Raw genomic sequence first — 10,851 nt, 5'->3', positions numbered from 1 at the left:
TCAAGGTTGATTGTTTTTAGTGCGAGAGTGTTTTAACAAGGTTTTAGAGATTCATTGTCTAGGAAATATTTGCTTGAGGCATGTAAGACATTTGTACCGGTTAGGAATACTTAGGATTCGATTACCCCATCCTTAGAAGCTTTCGTATTTTAATTGCCTGCATTTTCTTTCATTACTCGATCTCTTACCCGATCAGGTACACGATAACCTGCATCGAGTAATACCTCGAGTTGTTCATATCTCATTTGCTTACTCGATCACCCCACCCGATCCTGTACTCGAATGCTTTCATCGAGTGCTTAGGTCGTGTGGTTTCTCGTTTATATTCTTTTCTTTTATTTATTTAGGATTGTTAGATCAAAACCCTTAATTGCTTGGCTTGACTTGCATTGTTCTGATTGCATCCTTCCTGCTAGCATAAACAACCATTTGGATTGATAACCCTATGTACTACAACTGCATAGGGAATCGATACCCTGGGTGGAAACCTGTTTATCATGGTTCGACATTCAGGTCGAACTGATCGAAGAATAAGTGGTGGTTCGGCGATGGAGTCGAACTGATCGCAGGATGATCGACAGTTCGATCATAGAGTCGGACCAATTGAAAGGTCATCGACGATCCATGCCAATGGAAGGATCGATCGAGGGTTGACCGATGATTCAATCGCTCGGCGGATCAGGTGATAAAATGATCGACGATAGGAGCCGTAGGTTGGATTGATCGGTCGGGTGGTCGACAAGTCATTCAAAAGTATCGGCTTGGTCTGTGGTTGATCGGCGATTCGATTATGAGGTCAGATCGTTCGAATGGACCTGGCTCTTATACAAAGACCGACGAGTCGATCGAGATACCAAAGTATGACCGATACGTCAACTAATGGAATGTCCGATGCCAAGCTTTGGGAACATGAGTTGTTCGGGAAGCCGATAGCGCAACTGATCACCATGCACCGAAGGGACTATAAGTCCCCTATCTCTAATTTTCTAAGCCTATGGGGTTGGTTGGTTGTATGGCTAAGTCACAAAGGGATGGGTCAAGGGTAAAGTTACATTCCGCTGTGTATAAAGGTTTACAAAGCAAGGCCACGAGCCAAAGCTAAGTAAACGAATTGATGGATGTTCGGCCGGGAATGGTGTAATACCACTGATTTTGACCTAGAATACAGACGGAGGGCCGCGAACGTGGACGTGCGGCCGAGACTTCAAAAAAAAAGAAAAATTTGATGGAGCCAACAGTGAACCAAGCCTTATCTGAAGGATTGATCGAAGAAAAATGGTTGAATTGATTTTTATATCAAACCATGAGCGAGTTAAATATTTCTATCTGCTATCGGCAAGTATCAAGAAGAGAAGGACCGATTATCAATGGAAATGGGCAGTAAGGATACGGAAAGATGATATGCATTCTATCGAAGGACATGATTGAGTGTCCACTAAATGTTATGGAGTTGGCTATCAAGGGTTAATCAACAATTTGGTCGATGGAAGATCAATTGTACCAAGAAAACTAGTTCTACCGTGAGGGAGCTGTTATGGCCAAGACAAGCAAGCGATGATCGAACAAGTTAGGATACGGAGACAACAAGGTTAGTAAGTGGTTAAGGACAAGCTACATTACGTAAGTTTAGCAGTAAAAATCGATCGAAGAACTCTCGGTTCAGTTTTGGCCGCGAAGCTGCTTTGTCGTAGAGGTGCTTGTGGTGTAAGTAGGTGTGTCACCAGCTGGAAGTATGCTGACCACGAGGTGGCACACTTTTGGATGAGATTGGCATGTGTTGAGCGTAAGTTGGCGCAAGCCTTAGTTTGGATAAGAATGAAAGTGGATAAGGATAAGCTTTTGGATAATGCTTATCCACCACCTCATGCTTGCCTTAGCTTGGGAGCTATGACTCCTCTCCCTATATAAAGCCACGAAATCCTAGCTTTAGTTCATTAGCTTTCCACTAAAATCCCACCCTTAGAATAGTTAGATTGTTGGGTTTCCGGTAAGTAAGTTCTGCCCTTAGTCTCTTATTATTTTTAGAATATTTTTCTAAGTTTTTGGCCCGGTCCGAAGCTTAGATCCATCCTTGGAGAAATTTTTTCGGATCGAGATCAATAAGCGGGCAAGGGTAGGAAGTCGTTTTCTCAACGTTAAGGCCAAGGTGAGTACCGAAGCATGTGTAGTAGCGCATGACTAGGATTTTATTTTGTGTATGAGTTTAGGACCGAGGTTGCATGTTTATACTTGTGTGTGATAGTTAGATCTACGTTTCTATGTGAGATGGATTTGTTTGGCTGGTTTAGATCTAGCATCCTTGCTTGATCTATTTTCTTTTTGTGAAGTTCGTGTGAGGTTTAGGAGCTATTCTTGGTATAGTTTCGAGATCTATTTGTTGTTGTAAAGTTGCTTATGCAATTTTATGAGGCTAGGCTAGCGTTGGTATAGCCGTTATGCTGCTTGGTTGTTCATAGTCAATAATCGGTATTTATTGGTATGATACCCAAGCGTTGTGTGTGTTGTAGTTTAATTGCTTTGTTAATTGATTGCTTGGTTGATTGTTTGTTTGTTTGTTTGTTGTTTGTTTGTTTGATTGATTGTTTGTTGTTAGTTAATCTTTTTTTTACTTGATTGACTTGTTTTTTGTTAGTAGACCTTGTTGCGAGTAGTGCTGACATTATGTTAGGATCGTAGTAAGTAGTGTGGTGTTAGTCATTTCTATGGCTAGTGCGTGGCGAGGTCATGATTGTCTCAGCGGTTCAGAGCGGTGTGCTACCACCTAGCACTACTTGACAAAGTAATAAATTTGTCGTAAGGGAACAGGTCCCTTGTACACGGTTTTGGGGAATGGGATGTGTTCCTTCTAGCCTTTGTGGCTAAGGATCGGAAGACATTGCCTTGTGGGAAATCAGAGTCACATTATTAGTAGTAAAGGCCTTTAGGTTTGGTAGGATTAGTTTGATGGCTGTTGTGCCATTTTGTTTGTAGTGTTGGCTAGCTTCCGTTGTGAATACTCTGTATGGAGTATAATTGCTTGTTTAAGCTTGATTGTGTGTTGTGTGCTTGATTGTTGTTTGGGGGTTTGGGTTTGGGGTTGTTGATTGTTAGATCCCGGACTCAATGAGTAATCCTAGATTACTCAAGATTCTACTTTTGTTTTACAGGTAACCATAGTTGGGAGACCTTTTGGGAAAGCACGAACGATGGACACCGGTGTAGAGTTTGTTGCCTTTGTAAAGAAATATTTGGAATATTTTTTGTATCACTCGATTTGGGCATTAGGCCTTGGCGCCTAATACGTATGTAATTTAAGGTACTTTGAAGATTAATAAAATAAGATTTTTTAATTATTAAAAGCCTTGTGTTCCACTCGATATTAGTCTTGTCCGGACTAACACAACTCGCAGACATGGTACGGGTTGAAAAGCCTTAGGCCATGTACGAGAGGAACGATACCCACGGATGGACTGACTAAGGTATTGGATTCATTCTAATAACCTCGGTTGGATCGTCTACATGCATCACAAGTAACACGTCTGATTCGTTCTTAGTCCTAGAACGGTTCGGGGGTGTTACAAAGAGTGGTATGAGAGCATGGTTAAAGATGCTCAAGGGACACAAGTTTTCAAAATTTTTTATCGAGTCAAAATGAGTCGCAAAGGCAACTTTAGGAAACCGGTGTGTCCATGTGCTATAGGTAGATGGGATAAGATAGGTTAGGTTTTAACCTTTGGATTTTGGTGTATATCTCAAGTTAAGGGATGAAAGAAGGAAGGTTGTGGAGACCGCGGCAAGGCTAAGAATTGTGGTGGAGAACTCAGAAGATGAAGTTATGGTTCAAGACAAGATTAGTTGTTTCCTAGTGATTGATGAAGGAGAACGACAAGGCGCATGCTTATAATGGTGTAAGGCGTCTCCAAGCTAGTAGACGTGTTGCAAGAAGATCATTCAAGAATTGTGTATGCTTGAACAACCGAGAAGAAGGAGATTTCGTGAAGCAAGTTAATGGAGAGGAGGAAAGGATCGAGCGAAGAGGAAGAAGAATATGAGTTCTCACCCGATTCAGTCTTTGTAGTCGTTGGTCTATCCACTCCGCCCTTTCTAGTAATCCAGAAGAGGAGGAAGTGAAGACACAAGTAAGTTGTGTTATACCTTAGGAATATATTACCCTAACCTCTATGACCTTATGAGGTCTCGACAAAGGTAAGTATGGGTTCTAACTCTCTTTTGTGTGTGGTAGTTGCTTGCATTATTTTTATAGTGCTAGCATATAGAATTTTTGGTAGGTTGCTTGCTTTAATTTTGAGAAATTATAGCATTGGTTGTATAGTGTATTGTAGTGCTTGCATTGTTTGTCTTAAGTGCGACTACGCTTTGGGAATGGTAAACCCATGTTTGTGTTGTCAGCTTAAGAGTTTTGAGTGTTTTGGTTAGTAGATTATTAGGGTTGGTGTTCTAGGATTTCTAGGAACCTTGAGAACCCTAAGAGTTAGAAGCTGAGAGTTTAGTTGAACCCTAGAATTTTAGGTCAAACCCGTTAGTTGTTTTGTGGTGCTTTATGGGTGTGTGGGAGCAAAAGCAGAGGTTGGAGTGCTAAGTATAGTGAGGTTTATGTGATAGGGAATCACATATGCAAGAGTGAAGTTAGAGGATAAAGTTGAAGTTGTATCGTGCAAGATCCAACCTATAGATCAATAAGCTTGTCAAGGCGTCATGTGATCAGGACATCACATTTCAGAAGAGAGAAAAGAGAGTCAGAATGAAAGAAGAAGAGCCAATGCCAAATCTACTATAGGAACAGCCCTAGTACGATTATAATGCCAATAGCCATGAAGGAAGGAACCTTCATCAAAGAAGTTAGCAGAAGATAGTCGTACGAAGATCTAGAGATTGTTGGGAAGAAGCGAGAGCGGAGTAGTTATTCTACTCACGAGAACAGAATAATCTGCAAGGACAAGTGTCAGTTTGAAGAAAGTTTGCAAAGAAAAAGGAGTAATCGTTCGACTTGCAAAAGGAGTTTGCCAAGTGAAGAGTGAAGTTTAATCAAGTATAGGCAAAAGGTGATCAAGAGGAGGTTTGAAGGACCGTGTCAACCAAATGAAGAAGGTATCAAAAAAGGAGTTGATGTATAAGTTGTAACAACAACTTTGAAGGATGTGGAGTCCAAATATTCAAGGATCCATGAAGAAAGTATATTAACTCAAAGGAAGGATTTAATGTCATCAAGGAAGAGAAGCATGAAGTTAATTGGAGGGGCTAGAAGGACACTAGCTCATTATCAAGGAATTGTCATTTTCAAAAATCAAGAGAAGGTGAGCGATGAAGATTCAAGTTGGAATCACAGAAGAAGAGGAGTAAGAAGAATTATCCGATGGAAAGGATAATTAGAAGAAGAGACAGAGGCATTGGAGTGAAATATGGAAGCAAGGAGTGCATATGTTAAAAAACAAAAAAATGTATAATCAAGAAAGAGGAGGGTAAGGTAAAAGCCCGTGAGATGGAAATCATGAGGCCAAGAAGACATTAGCTGAAGAAGAAGTTAGCTAAAGCAAAGAGAAGAAGAAGTTTGTAGCAGTTGCCAGCGAAGGGTGTAATTTGGAATACACATAGTAAAGCAAGTTGTAAGGGAAGGAGTTACTTGTAAGATGCAAGAAAAGATGAACCGCAAAGACAAGATGGAGAAGAAAATATATGACAGAGGAGTAGTAAAAGAGAAGGTTGGGTTACACACAATGGAACATGTTGTGAGCCTAGGTAGTATATGAAGAATCAAAGGAAGTGTTGTTTCCACGAAAGCATTGAAATGTGAGACGATAAGATCATTCAAGGAAGGCATCAAAAAGGGAGGAATCATACGACAAAGGCGAAGACGAAGACAAAGACCATGAAGTCGAAGAGGAGTGAAAGGTGTGAACCAAAGGGAACGGTTACACCATATTCGAGAGGAGGATGAAGACAAGTATTGACCCGTACAACAAGCAAAGAGGAGGAGAGTTGTACATCGAGAGAGATGTCTATGTCAAGGCATGTAAAGGTAAAGACGAGATAAACCAAAAGATGAAGATGATGGACCAAGAACCGACAAGAGAAGAAGAAAGAGTTGAAGACTCCAAAGAGGTTGCAAGAAAATAATGAAGAAGGAGAAAATGGATGAAGTGTAGTACCTATCAGCCTATTGAAGGATGGAGAAGTGATTCTGAAAAACAATGCAGAGTCGTAATGGAAGCAACCTAAAGATGAAATAATAAAGTCTGAAGGCTGCCTGAGCAGTGCTTTACAAGGGAAGGGTATCCGGAGTGGTATCAAGGTTTAAGAAGAGATGTAGAAGAGTTGTGTCTATTGAAGCTATAACAAATGGAGTTGATGCCCACAAGAATTTTCCTACTACAACCACAGTAAGAAGAGGAGGATTGTTTGAGTCTATTTGATAAAAAAGGTAATTATCAAATACTTTAAACAAATACAGCGAGAAGAACCGAAGAATGAGGAGGGTTACTTCAAGAGTTGAAGACTAGTACAGATTAGACAAAGAGAAGCTTCAGTTGTAGATGCAGAGAATTTGAGGACAAATTCTTTTTAAGGGGAGGAGAATGTAATACCCCTGATTTTGACCTAGTATACGAACAGAGCGAACGTGGACGTGCGGCCGAGACTTCAAAAAAAAAAAAAAAATTCGATGGAGCCAACTGTGAACCAAGCCTTATCTGAAGGATTGATCGAAGAAAAATGGTTGAATTGATTTTTATATCAAACCATGAGCGAGTTAAAGGTTTCCATCAGCTATCGGCAAGTATCGAGAAGAGAAGGACCGACTATCAATGGCAATGGGCAGTAAGGCTACAGAAAGATGATATATTCGATCAAAGGACATGATTGAGTGTCCACTAAATGTTATGGAGGGTTAATCAACAATTTGGTCGATGGAAAGATCAATTGTACCGAGAAAACTAGTTCTACCGTGAAGGAGCTGTTATGGCCGAGACAAGCAAGTGATGATCGAACAGGTTAGAATATGGAGACAACAAGGTTAGTAAGTGGTTAAGGACAAGCCACATTACGTAAGTTTAGCAATAAAAATAGGTCGAGGAACTCTTGGTTAAGTTTTGGCCGCGAAGCTGCTTTGTCGTAAAGGTGTTTGTGGTGTAAGTAGGTGTGTCACCAGCTGGGAGTATGCTGACCACGAGGTGCCACACTTTTGGATGGATTGGCGTGTGTTGAGCGTAAGTTGGCGCAAGCCTTAGTTTGGATAAGAATGAAAGTGGATAAGGATAAGCTTTTGGATAATGCTTATCCACCACCTCATGCTTGCCTTAGCTTGGGAGCTAAGACTCCTCTCCCTATATAAATCCACGAAATCCTAGCTTTGTTTCATTAGATTTCAACCAAAATCCCACCCTGAGTATAGTTAGATTGTTAGTTAGATTGAGAAGCTTTTGGAGGCGAGTCGGGTAAAAGTTGGTCAAGTCGAGAGTCGTGGTTGGGTTTCCGGTAATTAAGTTCTGCCCTTAGTCTCTTATTCTTTTTAGAATATTTTTCTAAGTTTTTGGTCCGGTCCGAAGTTTAGATCCATCCTTGGAGAAAGTTAGTCGGATCGATATCAATAAGCGGGCAAGGGTAGAAAGTTGTTTTCTCGACGTTAAGGTCAAGGTGAGTACCGAAGCATGTGTAGTAGCACATGACTAGGATTTGTTTTGTGTATGAGTTTAGGATTGAGGGTTCATGTTTATACTTGTGTTTGATAGTTAGATCTACGTTTCTATGTGAGATCAATTTGTTTGGCTGGTTTAGATCTGGCATCCTTGCTTGATCTATTTTCTTTTTGTGTAGTTCATGTGAGGTTTAGGAGCTATACTTGGTATAGTTACGAGATCTATTTGTTGTTGTGAAGTTGCTTATGCAATTATGAAGTTAGGCTAGCGTTGGTGATGCGAGCGCCGGACGTCTCGCGGTACGGATGGAATCGAGTACTCTCGGGCCGAACGAGCTAGGAGCAACTTCTCTTGGACAAGACGCGATGGTTCGATTTCAGGGTGAAAACAAACGATGGAAACGGAAGATGGCGGCAAACAAACGAGCGGATTGGGTGTTCGACTTTTGGTCACGTCGTGGTCGAGTGGCTTCGGTACGAATGGTGGAGTTGCGGTACGGCTAGCAAAACGATGAACCGCTCGGCTAGAGGAGATGAAGACGATGGTGGATCGAACGACAAAATGTGAGGAAGGGCTCGCCCCATGATACGGTCAGACTAGCGACGGCAAACCCAGTTTGAGGTCGGCTAGGGTTCTCTCGGTAGATCAATCCCGGATTGATTCTAAGGAAAGGACTGAGACAAGAGTCAAAGAATCTCTCTTTGGAAATGTTTTTATTTCATTTAAGTCTGAGGCTACAAGAAAATAAGAGAGGGTTTAAATAGAGCTAGGTTTAGAAGAGACTAGGGACACGCAGACTCGCAATGGTCCGCACGCGTTGCCCTTGACGTGTTCTCTTTGAAATAGAACACGTCGCTATAACGCCCCCGAACCGTCCTAAGACCACGAAGGCCATCAGACAGCCACGGGACGCCACTTGTGGAATTGCACCTAGGTGATCCGGTCGAGGGACGGAAGCTGCAGACTTCCCGACCGGTCCTCCCTGGCACAATTCCACCCGCATCCGAGGTTACTTAGGCTTTGCAACCCTCGTGGCCTGGTGCGTTGTGTTAGCCCGGACAAGGCCGAGTATCATTTGCAACTTGCCATGTTTTCCTGAAAACCGTATATATTACTTTAGTAAAATAATTCATCATAAACAAATCGTTAAAGCAATATATAAAGATAGTCAGAAAAATTTATACATAACCATTTATAAAAATATAGGGTTTTACAAGGAACACAAGGAAAACCCTATCCGGCACCCTAAAGTTTGCTCCAGCTCTAGACTCACTTAAGCTCTCCTGCAAGGCCAAAATATTATCATGAGTAATCTAAGATTACTCAGTGAGCCTGGGTACCCCTTTATCCTAAACAGGATTCTATTTCCCAACCCGACTACCCCAGCAGACAAAGAAAACAAGCAAGTGAAACAAACTAGCAAGTTATCAAAGTAACGCAACAAAAGCTATAGCGGAAGCAATCAAACAACAAACACGCAAGAAAGACTAGATCACTACGACTTACTTCGAACGATCTAAAAATAATTGCTATTATAAGAGAGAAGCGACCTAAGGGAACAAGGAACTATTTGGACACCTTAGACTCTTACCTCCTACCCGACTCACTAAGACGTCTAGAATATGACAAGGATACTTGAAATACCGTAGACTCTTAGCCAACACGCAACATGCAAAGACGAATAGACATAAACAAGTGACGCTTGAATACTCTAGACTCTTTACACCTAGGTCCCTTCGATATTTTGTTCCGTTCCAATCCTTCCCCATGCTGAGACCACAAAGTTCTCCGGCATGATCCCACCTTTAGCTACATCGTCATGTAGTGGTTACACCGGTAGCTAGCCAGTCGTAACATTGTCTCGCGCGAGTGGTCGTTGAGAACTCTCGCGAGACATACGCTTTTGGAAACAGAAATATCGACACACTACTCTAGCTTCGGACTCAAGAAACGAATTCAAGAGACTAGGCTAAAATAAAACACACAAGGATATTTCAAGCAACGATTAATCAAGCATACAAGCATGAAATCAAGCGAGAAATAACCGTGCAATAATCAAACAAGGAGCAAGTATATAAATCAAGCAACTTAAGATTATTCTACATGCATGCAACAATATAAGCAACTTAAGCAAAGATTATGCAACAAGTCCTAATACGCATGCAACCAAATAAGATTTACCCATTTAAATCCTAAGTCCAAATTAACATGCAACCTAACCGATTTACTCATTTAAATCCTCAAGGTTAATTTAAGCATGTTCTAACCTCGATTAAAATTATGCAAAACAATGCAAATTATTTAATCATCTATCATGCATGCAACCGGATTTTAACAAGAAAATATTCAAGTAAAACTAGGTTCATTTTAGCATGCAATTCTAACCAAATTTTTAAGTCCCAATTTACTTAAAATGCAACCGAATTCAACATGCATGGTGATTCAAGTTAGATGTGCATTTAAACATTTCACTAAGATGAATCCTACCATACTAGGCATGCAATCAATTTAAACCTAAACTACATGCATCTATGCTACATGCATTACCGCAGACTCACCTTTCGCGTATCGACGATGATTACACAGACTCACTGCACCACACGATCAGACGGTCTTCGTGTCGACAGTCGTCCGCTCCTTTGACCGTTCTCGTTCTCGACTTACTCGATCCAACCANATAAGAGAGAAGCGACCTAAGGGAACAAGGAACTATTTGGACACCTTAGTCTCTTACCTCCTACCCGACTCACTAAGACGTCTAGAATATGACAAGGATACATGAAATACCGTAGATTCTTAGACAACACGCAACATGCAAAGACGACTAGACATAAACAAGTGATGCTTGAATANGCATGTCACTTAATTGCCACAAGATTTTGTAAGGCAAAGATGCACAAGAATTGTCTCAATGTTGTCCTCTTGGCACAAATTAGTGAGACTTGGCCACCTTGGCACAAATTAGTGAGACTTGGCCACCTTGAACACCACTTCTTCATTAATCTCCTTGATTAAGCTAATCCTCCACTATCTCTCTTAATCTCCTTGAATTTTTAAATTCCTTCACTAATTTCTCCTTGATTAAAATAATCTTCCACTTATCTTAATTCTGATTGGTCGAAATTTTTAGGAAATAAGAATTTTCCCAAAAATATTCAATCCTTCGTCCGGCACCTTCGACGTTCCCTCCGGCATTCTTCGACTCACTCGGACCAGTTCC

Source organism: Camelina sativa, chromosome 15, assembly GCF_000633955.1.
Source record: "Camelina sativa cultivar DH55 chromosome 15, Cs, whole genome shotgun sequence".
NCBI classification, from domain to species: domain Eukaryota; kingdom Viridiplantae; phylum Streptophyta; class Magnoliopsida; order Brassicales; family Brassicaceae; genus Camelina; species Camelina sativa.
This window is presented reverse-complemented; position numbering follows the sequence as displayed.